The sequence below is a fragment of the Sus scrofa genome, chromosome 1, assembly GCF_054392235.1.
Source record: "Sus scrofa isolate SSC_HxYL_T2T_F1_AM1 chromosome 1, Sscrofa_HxYL_maternal_Yorkshire_Landrace_v2.0, whole genome shotgun sequence".
Classification (NCBI taxonomy): domain Eukaryota; kingdom Metazoa; phylum Chordata; class Mammalia; order Artiodactyla; family Suidae; genus Sus; species Sus scrofa.
Window position 1 is genome coordinate 166,372,916 of NC_139383.1, and position 11,774 is coordinate 166,384,689.

General features: G+C 34.7%; 1 long non-coding RNA gene across 1 annotated transcript; it reads right to left on the bottom strand.

The window, feature by feature from the left end:
• Positions 1 to 4,272: 4,272 nt before the first annotated feature.
• Positions 4,273 to 11,122, bottom strand: LOC146406832 (uncharacterized). Its single transcript, XR_014832123.1, has 3 exons — positions 10,996 to 11,122; positions 6,169 to 6,251; positions 4,273 to 4,460 (listed from the first exon to the last, which is right to left on the bottom strand). It is a non-coding gene; the product is annotated as an uncharacterized LOC146406832 (long non-coding RNA).
• Positions 11,123 to 11,774: the final 652 nt, after the last annotated feature.

Sequence of the window (11,774 nt, forward strand, 5' to 3'; positions counted from 1 at the left end):
GTCTCACTTTCCCTCACAAACACTCCACACACATCCCCCCCATACATCTCTGATACTGACTTGAGTAGTAGAAGAAACACCATTTAATCATCAAAATACTTAGATGGTTATCCCCCACATATTATATATAGAACACTTAGAGCAAAGAAATGAAGGAATTGCTTTATTTAGTTATTTCTTCCTCATAGTTCAACAGATTCTTAGTCTGGTAGATTGAAACTTTTTAGATCTTCATATGCTTTTTTTTTTTTTTTTTTTTGTCTTTTTGCCTTTTCTAGGGCCACACTTACGGCCGGCACATGGAAGTTCCAAGGCTAGGGGTCTAATGTGAGCTATTGCTGCTGGCCTATGCCACAGCCACAGCAATGGCAGGATCCTTAACCCACTGAGTGAGGCCAGGGATCGAGCCTGCAACCTCATGGTTCCTAGTCAGATTCCACTGAGCCATGACAGGAACTCCTGCATTTTTTTAAATGCTCGATAATTTATCTATTCCAGTAGTGGTTTTAAGTAATTGTAATAGATTTAAAAAAAATGGCAAATTTATTTGCTCAATAAAAAAATTCAGGGCATTCCTGTCATGGCTCAGCGGTTAATGAACCTGACTAGTATCCATGGGGATACATATTCAATCCCTGGCCTCCCTCAGTGAGTTAAGGATCCAGCATTGCTGTGAGCTGTAGTGTAGGTAGCAGATGAAGCTCGGATCCCACATTCCTGTGGCTGTGGTGTAGGCCAGAAGCTACAGCTCCGATTCAACCCCTACCTTGGGAACCTCCATATGCCTCAGGTGTGACCCTAAAAAGACAAAAGACCCCCCCCAAAAAAAAGATTTAGTATGTTCTATGTACTAAACCTTTTTTTTTTTTTTTTAAGTTTCAGTGATACTCTGGTGAATGAAACAAAAAAGTTTGCTTTCATGAAATTTATAATCTTGTTAAGAGTAAACAAACAGGCCTTAAGGAAATTAAGGTCAAATAGTTATTACGATAAATTCTAAAAAGAAGGAGCATGGGTGACCTTGAAAAGAATCACCAGGAAGACTTAATTTGGGGGCAACAACATAATCGTTTTTGAGTTAGTGATCTTTAGGCTGAAACCTGAAGGACAAATTTAGATTTAGGCCTATGGAGAATAGGTCCAATCTTCTAGGGAGATAGAATGAAAGTGTTAAAATTTCGAGGTGAGAAAATGCTTGGAGAATTTAGGGGACTAAGGAAGCAAATGTGAATTCTGAATTTACTGGAATGCTTAAAACAGCTGTCTGTGGATTATGAGACACATCCTTACAATCCTGTTTGAGTCTGAACTTTGCCTGAAGGCCATGGAAACTGAAGTTTTTAAGTAGAAAAGTGGCACAATTATATTTTCATTTTTAAAGTATATATTTGGCTGCTGTGTTGAAAATCAATTTGTGTTTTACAGGAGTAGAAGTAGGAAAACCAGTTTGGTAGATATTGCCGTAGTGATGATAACTTAAGGCATTATAATGGAAATGGCCGTGAAAATAAATTGATTTTCAGAAAAATATTAAAATAAAAGCGGGCAGAACATAGTCATATAATGAATGGGAAGGGTAAAGACTTCAGAAGGATTTATACTATCAGCCACTATACTGAGTTGAGCAACTTTGTAAGTAAATGGAGGTCTTATTTGGTGGGAAGAGACAAACCAGGATGGAAAGTTCAAAGTTGACCATGGTTTGAGAAGTCTGTGTTGATATATCCACAAACACATATTAAAGAGAAGCTGGAGGAGTTCCCTTTGTGACTCACTGGGTTATGAGCACAACTATATCTATGAGGATACAGGTTTGGTCCCTCGACTCACTTAGTAGGTTAAGGATCTGGTGTTGCCATGAGCTGTGGTGTAGGTCACAGATGCCACGTGGATTTGGTGTTGCTGTAGCTGTGGTGTAGATTGGCAGCTGCAGTTCCAATCCAACCCCTAGCCTGAGAACTTCCATATGTTGTAGGTGTGGCCCTAAAAAAAGCAAAATAAATAAATATAGGAGCAGGATATGCATGTGTAGAGCACAATAAAGGTGTTTAGTTTGAGATAGGAGTCTTTGGCACATGACTGACTGGATTAGACTGGAATAGTGATTGAAAGATCACTTGGAGGGAAAGGACAAAGAAGCAGCATGGGCTATTTTGGACTGAATGGTTGTGTCCCCCCAAAACTCAATTGTTGAAGCTTAACTACCAATGTTAGAAGTACATGTGAAATTAGTAGGATATTATAAAAATAAAAGGTAGGAGCATTTTTATAAAACACGTGGCTCATGGGATTTACATTGGTCTTAGTTCTCTATGAAATGAAAAATATCACCCGAGGAGTTGGAGTTCCCAGGAATCAGTGCTGAGCTCGTATCTTAGCTGAGAAGGCTATCTCAAAATAGCACAGACTGGGTGCTTTGAAACAACAGATATTTACTTCTAACATTGGTAGTTAAGCTTCACATTACTCTTTAGTATGGTAAAATTCATTTCTTTTCCAAATACCAGAATTCAATAGTTCTCTTCATTCTAACTGACAATTATTTTATCAGAATGAAGCTTTGGGTGGATATCTATGACATGATTTTAGCCATTGCTGTAGTATGTCCTTCTCAAGTAGGCATTTCATGTTGATGTATCTTTTTAGTCACTTTTCTCTTTGTTTGCATTTCAGTTGTCCATACAGATTTTTCCTTCCACCTTCACTTGAAACATAAATTCTCAAATTAATTTTTCTTTAAAATTCTTATAACATGCTTTTTGGTACATCTTTTTAGTAACAATCTACATGAGGATATTTAATAAGTAGCTTTTCATTGAGACATGTAGCTTTTTATTGAGACATGATCTGAAGCAGGATTACAGAGAAAAATACATTCAAATAGCATAAAGAAAAAGTAAATCATTTAAAAAATGTTTATATCTAATTTGTAGAGGTGTGGATAATTTTTTTGTCTTATCTGGAATTTAAAATTTTCCAACATAGAATATATATCATTTTAGGATATAAAGTAAACTATAAGACTTAAAAAAAGAAAAAGATTATTTGGAATAACAGATACACAGAGCTGGAACAATGCCTACCTGTGTCACCATTATCCTTAGGAAATAACATACTTATGCCAGTAGAAAAAGAAAAAAAAAAACACATTTCTAGTTAGTTGGATTTTTATTAAAGTATATTTGATTTATAGTATTTCATATTGTAGCAAGGTGATTCAGTTACATATATATATAGTTTTATGTATATATTTAAATATATTTCTTTCAGATTATTGTCCATTATAGGTTATTACAAAATATTGAATATAGGTAAAACATAACGGCTCATGGGATTTACATTGGTCCACATGTAAGTGATATATGATATTGTGTTTGCCTGGGTTACTTCACTCAGTAGGATAATCTCTAGGTCTATCCATGTTGCTGCAAATGGCATTTTTTTCATTCTTCCATTATGACTTAGTAATCCCTATGTCTTCCTAAAACAAACATTTGTTGTTGGGCACTTGGGCTGCTTTCATGTCTCAGCTATTGTAAATAGTGCTATAATGTACACTGGGGTGCATGTATCTTTTCAAATTAGCATTTTCATTGCTTCCAGATATATGCCCAAGAATGGTATGTGGTAACTCTATTTTTACTTTTGTAAAAGAACTCTATACTCTTTGCCATAGTGGCTGCACCAATTTACATTCCCACTCACAGTATAGGGGGGTTCCCTTTTCTCCACACCCTCCCTACATTTGCTATTTGTAGATTTTTTTGATGATGGCCATTCTGACTGGTGTAAGGTGATACCTTATAGTAGTTTTGATTTTCATTTCCCTGTTAATTATCAATGTTGAGCATCTCTTCATGTGACTAGTCATCTGTATGTCTTCTTTAGAGAAATGTCTACTCAGGTCCTCTGCCCCTTTTTTTGATTGGATTGTTTGTTTCTTCGATATTCAGTTATATGGGCTGTTTGTTTCCTTTGGAAATTAAGCCCTTGTGAATTGCATTATTTGCAAATATTTTCTCCCACCCCATAGGCTGTCTTTTTGGTTTGTTGATGATTTTCTTTGCTGTACAAAAACTTTTAAGTTTGATTAAGTCCCATTTATTTATTTTTGCCTTGTTTCCTTTTGCCTTGAGAGACAAATCTAAGAAAATATTGCTGCAATTTATGTCTGAAAATGTTTTGCCTATGTTCTCTTCTAGGAGTTTTATGATGTCATATCTTATATGCCATACTTTGTACAATAAATCATTTGAATGTCCTAGAAAGGTATACTCTTAGACAATTTTTATTTGGAAAGTTCATTGTACTTCAATCAAGAAGTTTCCTTATATGCCTAGGTTAATTTAGAAGTAAATGTTGACTTTTATCAAAATGCTTTTCCTGCATCATTTGAAACAATCACATAATTTTTCTTCCTCTTTGTTCTGCGGTTGTGTATTGATGTCCTAACTCCAACCCTGAAAAAAATAAAACACAAAGAAAGTCATTATTTTTCCCTATTTTAAAAGTCACAGGTGGAGTTCCCATTGTGTCTCAGCAGTAACAAACCCAGCTAGTATCCATGAAGACCTGGGTTCAATCCCTGGTCCCACTCGGCGGGTTAAGGATATGGCAATACTGTGAGTGAGCTGTGATGTAGGTTGCAGTGTTGTCATGGCTGTGGTGTAGGTGGGCAGTAGCAGCTCCAGTATGACTCCTAGCTTGGGAATGTCCATATGCTGTAGGCAGGTGTTCCCTCGCACCGAAAAAAAGGCCACATGTTAGAAAAGAGTAGAATCAAGTCATACATACTGACCTGGCCATTCTAAGATCTTTACCCACATCTTAATTCCCTTCTCTTAACAATAAGGGCTATATTCCCCAATGTTCTCTCAAATTTTATTTCACCTATATTTATTTTATGTTTTACTCAATTGTGAGTGTGCATGTGTGTATGTGTACATATGTATACATTCTGCCATGCTGTATACTGGCCTGTCTTCCTTTCTTCTATAATCCCTGTCTCCTTTTCTAGAAATAGTTAGGGAGAGTAAATATTATAAATTACTTCAATATCTGGGGTAAGAGTAGAAAGCATACCAATTAAACTATTTGGTCCTATACTTTTTTTTTTTTTTTTCCTTTTAAGGCTAAACCCTTGGCATATGAAAGCCCTCAGGCTAGGGGTTGAATAAAAGCTGCAGCTGCCAGCCTACACCACAGCCACAGCAACTCAGGATCCAAGCTGCATCTGCAACTTATACCACAGCTCACAACAATGGCAGATCCTTAACCCACTTAAGTGAGGCCAGGGATCGAACCCACTTCCTAATGGATACTAGTCAGTTTTGTTACCACTGAGCCACAACAGAAACTCTGTTCCTATACTCTTATTCCATATTTATCCAAATTTTTATAAAGAGGATTAAGTATTTAAGGATTATTGATCTCTAACTTAAAATGTGTAGATGCTAATTTGATTAACTCAAATACAACTGATTTGAGATCTCATTACATCTGCACAGTCCCCTTAACTCTGATATTTTATTGAGTAAAAGCAAGTTACAGATTATGTCTGCACTTAAATAAGGGGTTTATATAAGGTGTAAACCTCAGGAGTCAGAGACCATGGGGCCATCTCAGAATCTTGACTCCCACATGGGTAAGAATACTGGGAAGTCAGTAGGGTTACTGCTGAACTTGTTTGTCCCTACTTCTTCCCAAAGCTTGGTCAGCCCAGGAGTTCTGCCAGATTAGGACAGGTAATGGAAAATCATGCAAATTTACCACCAGAAAGGACTATTTGATTTGGAATAGAGCATTGAAAACCCCTTGCCCATTGGCATTGGCAATAACAGGAATAATCTCAATGGAGGAAAAAAAGAAATTAGTCAATGAACCACTGAGGTTGTAGCTTTAGTTGAGTAAGCAATAATCCAGCTGGCTGGACAGAAATTTAGGAGGAAGTGCCAGGAATAAGTCAGCCACAGGAGGCTGTGATAAGCTCACTGCATACACCTGTTTGAAAGCTGTATGCACAAGCCTGGAGAACACATTGATCCACTTAATCTTTGTATCCCAGGTTGGCTGTGAGACTGTGAACACATGCAGGGCAACAGCAGAAAGCAGAACTACATGGAACTGAGGACCACCTGATCTTTAACGATGTTGCCTAAACATACTCACATAAACAGAAGTGACGGAAGGATTATTTGCTTAGATGTTTAAGCACCAGCTCTGACCACAAACATATGCAGACACAAGGAGAACTCCAGGAAAACAAGATTAAATGATAAAAAGAATTTTAAAATATTGAGCAATGGCATATGTATTTATACACTAATGGGGGGCACATTTCACTACATTAGTCCAGGCAAGTTATTAAATAATCAAGCAAGCAAACAACAAACAATTGCAATGATAACCACAATTAAGAAGGAAAAATAAATCTAGAATTATACTCATATAGTATTGTAAATATCCAGTTTTCTACCCAAAATTACAAAGTAAACTCTTCATCGAATTTTTAAAATTTATCAAATGCTATGGAGTTAAAATTAGTGGTGATCCTTCAAGAGATTTGTAGAGTAGTGGTATGATAGAAGTAGAGAAAGAGTAACTGAAATGAAATCATACCAGGGATTTTTCTATAAAATGCAATATATTTAGAGAATAATTTATGTATTAACAGAAAAAATAAAGTTACATAAAGATTTTAATGAATTGTAATAAATAGAAAATAAATTTCATCATTTTAACATATAGAGTAAAAATTATGAAGAAAAGGAAATTTAATCTAGCCAAAAGCAGGGAGATGAAAAAATGTCATTATACAGTAATGTAAATAATGGACCCATATGGATCAACAATAAAACAATAATTGATCAAATTCTAGTACATAATTTTTATATTCATAAACATATGTATATCTCTGTACATACACATGTGTATACTTACACTAGGTAAGTAATAAAGTAGCATGCTTATTAGCATGATTAGCATGATTAAAACATATGACTACAGCATTGAATAAACATGAGATTAATAAAGGCCTATTTCTACTGTTGACTATTGTCTCCCAAAGGACCACCAATAAAAACCATGTTGATGAGGGTAAAGTTAAGTTTGTAAGACATGCTGTAATATGGAATAAAACCTCCTTGACATGGTCCTTAGTGTTTCCAAAGGGCAAAATTATGGGAAGGTTATTAAAGGATTCAAGGGCTTATGTTGGGTAATTTTAACTAGGCCTCGCAAACCAGGGAGCTGGTTGGGATTGGACAGTGTTTATAACATAACAGCTTTGGATTGAAAGGAATCTTGAAAATAAGACCTCTTGGAGCAAAAGGTCTATGTCTTTAAAATGCTGCTGAAGTTTTCCTAAATCTTTACTATTATTTAAATAATATGAACACAAAAATCTGAAATTAATCTTTCCCACTCTTTACTAGAAGCATAAAAAACAAAAGAGGAAAATATTCTAATTTTTTTTAATGTATTGATTTTAAAATATGCGTGTTTGGGGGTGAACTTTGTCAGAATTCAGGTTTCCATTTACAGTGTTCTTACTGTTTTGTTGTATTTTTAAAAAAATTTTAATGTTAATTTTCTCTTTTTCAGAGTTATTTAGGGAAGCTATTTATATTTATTTATTTTTCCATGTATTTATATATTTACTGAAATATATTTGACTTACAATATTTTATTAGTTTCAGGTATACAACATAATGATTAAGTATTTTTACAGACATCATACAAAGCTATTATAAAATATTGATTATATTCCCTGTGCTATACATTATATCCCTGTGACTTATTTACTAGTAGTTACAAAATAATTAGGTTTGCTTATTAAAGTGTTGGTGATTTATAAATAAATGTTTATATTTGTATTTAACTTGATATTATAGTCCAATAATGTGCTTTGTATTTTTTCTTAAATTTATGAATATTTTTCTTCTGTACTAAGTTTTTGAGTTTTCAATGGGAGTTTCAATGAAATATGTAAATCTTATTAGTCAGGTAAAAAAGTAATAATCCATATAGTGCAGGTGTGGCCCTAAAAAGTGAAAAAATAAAAATCATTTTAAAAAGTCCATTATGCTCATAGGATAAGAAATAGCAGTTGTTTACCAAACCTTTCGAAATAAGGAAGAGCCATATGGTTGAATCATAATAAGAACACATCTATGAAATGTTTATGAATGCTGACTCGAGAATGGCGTTTAGTAATTATTTTTATTTCAAATAATTAAAGAAGGCACTTACGTCTACTAACAGCAGTATATTATACATTATTCTTTCACATTTTTTTTCTGTGATATAATACAATAAGATTTATGTTTTCTTGCTTCTCCAAATTATCAAAATTCTTAAATAAGATACTTTCTTTGCACATCCATTTGTCTTTATTTCCTTCTTTTCATTTTTTAAAAGTGGAGTTTTAAAAAAATTAAATCGATTGGTACATTTTGTGAATTCATAAGAGTGCTCTGGTTGAAGATGGCGTTGTTGGACTAAATCAGGTCTGGCTGATCCCTGATAAAATATTTGGCATACTAGCCCAAGTACATGTAGGAAATTTTTGCTTAGTATCTATGGTTTGGGCTTTATAGAACAAAATTTTAGCAGCACAGAAGCTTCCTTTTCTTTCCAAGGTAGTGGATGCCATAAATCACAGGTTCCCTGGGTTTGGATTTTATTAACTTTAGATAGAAATCTTGTCAAACATAAGGTTTCCACTTTTTATTTTTGATAATCAAAAATACTTAACACTTGTTAGCTTCATTTTTTTTTTTTTTTTTTTTTTGTCTTTTTTGTCTTTTGTTGTTGTTGTTGTTGTTGTTGCTATTTCTTGGGCCGCTCCCGTGGCATATGGAGATTCCCAGGCCAGGGGTCTCATCGGAGCTGTAGCCACCGGCCTACGCTGTAGCCACCGGCCTTCGCCAGAGCCACAGCAACGCGGGATCCCAGCCGCGTCTGCAACCTACACCACAGCTCACGGCAACGCCGGATCGTTAACCCACTGAGCAAGGGCAGGGACCGAACCCGCAACCTCATGGTTCCTAGTCGGATTCGTTAACCACTGCGCCACGACGGGAACTCCCGTTAGCTTCATTTTTTAAAGGAAATATATTTTTGGAAATTCAGATATTTAATTGAAAGGAATGAAATAGAAATTGAAAATTTTAAACTTAATTCTTTTTATATATACCCTAGAAATTAGAAAAGATAAACTTACAAATTTAGAATGAAGGATAGTTCTTTGTACTGAATGGCATTTGGCCTTGTATTAAAGTTAAAATTGTCAGGTAAATATGTGACTCCAGTTATATATGAATTTGTATTCAATATTTAGGACATATGTACATTAAAAATAATGTTTATCAGAAATTTAAATTGATCTAGGCATTCTCCTTTATTTTTATTTATTGAATCTGGCAACTTAAATTTAAGTGTGCAACTTATTGATACACTGACAAACATTTATTTGCAGTTAAGCATTTGAAAATGATCATTATAGAACACAAAGCAGAACTAGACATAACAACAATCAACGAACTTATGAAATGATTGATGGTTTTCCTAAAATAGTACCTCATATGCCCAAATAGCTCTCTTTACGCACATTTCAAAGTTGTTTTATATGATTATATGATTTTATATGATTATAGAAATATAATCTCGCATTACATATATTTCAAAGTTGTCTTGCTTTTGAAGGCAATAAAGTAAGAAATAATTCAAAATAAGATCTTAATAATATGATCATATACAAAAAAGTTATATAACTATATATTCAAATATATCTTAAGAATAAATGTAGATAATTAAGAAAGAAATTTTCAAAACTAATGGTAAAAGATGAGTTGCTATGCCAGAATTAAAACAATATGATAATGACTTAAAGAACAGAGTAGAGAGGCAGGATATGAAAAAAATACTCTACATTATAAATCATTGAGACATGTAAATCAAAACAACAATGAAATACCTTTACGCACATATTAGAACGGCCAAAATCTAGAACACTGATGGCATCAAATGCTCACAAGAATGAGTACAACAGAAACTCTCACTTGTGGGAGTGCAAAATGGTACACTGCTTTGGAAGGCAGTTTAGTGGTTTCTTACAAAACTAAATATAGTCTTAACATACAATCCTGCAATTGAGTTCCTTGGTATTTATCCAAAAGAGTTGAAAATTTATGTTCACAAAAAACCCTGCACACAAATATAGCTTAATTCATAATTGTCAAAACTTGGAAGGAACCAAGATGTCTTTCAGTAGGTGAATGGATAAATAATTGTGGTACATTCAGACAGTGGACTATTAGTCATTGCTAAAAAGAAATCAGCTATCAAGCCATGAAAATATATGGGGGAAACTTAAAGGCATGTTACTAAATGAAAGATGCAAATCTGATATGGCTACTACTGTATGATGTCAACTCTAACATTCTAGAAAAGAAGCACTGAGGAGAAAGCAAAAAATCAGTGTTTGCCAGGGTTAAGAGGGAAGGAGGGCTGAATAAGCAGAGTACAGAGGATCTTTAGAGCAAGAAACTACTCTGTATGATAATATAATTTAAAATTTACCTTTGTCCAAATCCATAAAGGTACATGGTGCATAGAGCAGAGTGAGAGGAAGAAGGAAGGATCCTGGATATGAGCTCAGGGAGATAACAGTGGAAGGGAGAGGAAACACTACGTGAAAGGCCTTAAAGTTTACCAAAAAGACATTTTCTCTGTGAAAAAAGGGCAACGCTGAAGAATGATTCACAAGGCAGTGACCTGAGCCTGCATGTGGTTTAACAGGATCATTGCAAGCAAGGAAAAGAAACTGTTCTTTAACAGCAAGGGAAGATGCAGACAGCCTAGTAAGGAGGTTATTTACAATAATCCAGGCAAACTATGTTCTCTTGACCCATGTCATAACAATGAAGGACCTGAGGGGTGATCAAAATTTGAATACATTTTTTTTTTTTGTCTTTTGTCTTTTTAGGGTCTCACCTGTGGCATCTGGAGGTTCCCAGGCTCGGGGTCTAATCAGAGCTGTAGCTGCCAGCCTACATCACAGACACAGCAATACCAGATCCAAGCCGTGTCTGCAACCCACACCACAGCTCAGAGCAACGCGGATCCTTAACCCACTGAACAGCAAGGCCAGGGATTGAACCCGCAACCTCATGGTTCCTAGTCAGATTCATTTCCGCTGCACCACGATGGGAATTCCAAAATTTGAGTACATTTTGAAAGAAGAAAAAAATTTCTAGTATAATAAATTTGGGGAGAGAAAGAGAGAGAAGGAGAGAGAGGGAGAGGAGAAATATCCTTTTAGGAGCTCAGTTCCACTATATTAGTTTTGAAATTAACTATTTTTATGTAAATATATTTGAAGTTCTATGATCACCCCTGTGTTTCACAAGAAAATATATAAAAATGAAATCTGGAATTTGACATGGAATTTAGATGTCTGATTTGTGTGACAAATGCAAAGTTGAGGAAATTGGGGATGTGTAAATGGAATTAGAAGCCATAGAAGAGTGGTGATAGCAGCTTCCAGATTTTGATGTCCTACCATTTGGAAAAGGTACTATAATTATTTAAAACTGTCCCATAAGATAGACTTAAGAACAATGAGAAGAACTTATAAGATGACAGATTTTGACTCAAAATAATGAAAAAAAAAAAAAGAAGGATAACAGTTCCATAATATTGGAAGAGCCATATCTTGAGTCTGTGCTATTAGCAGTTCATGCTGAATGTGAATGATTATCTCCCTGGAATAG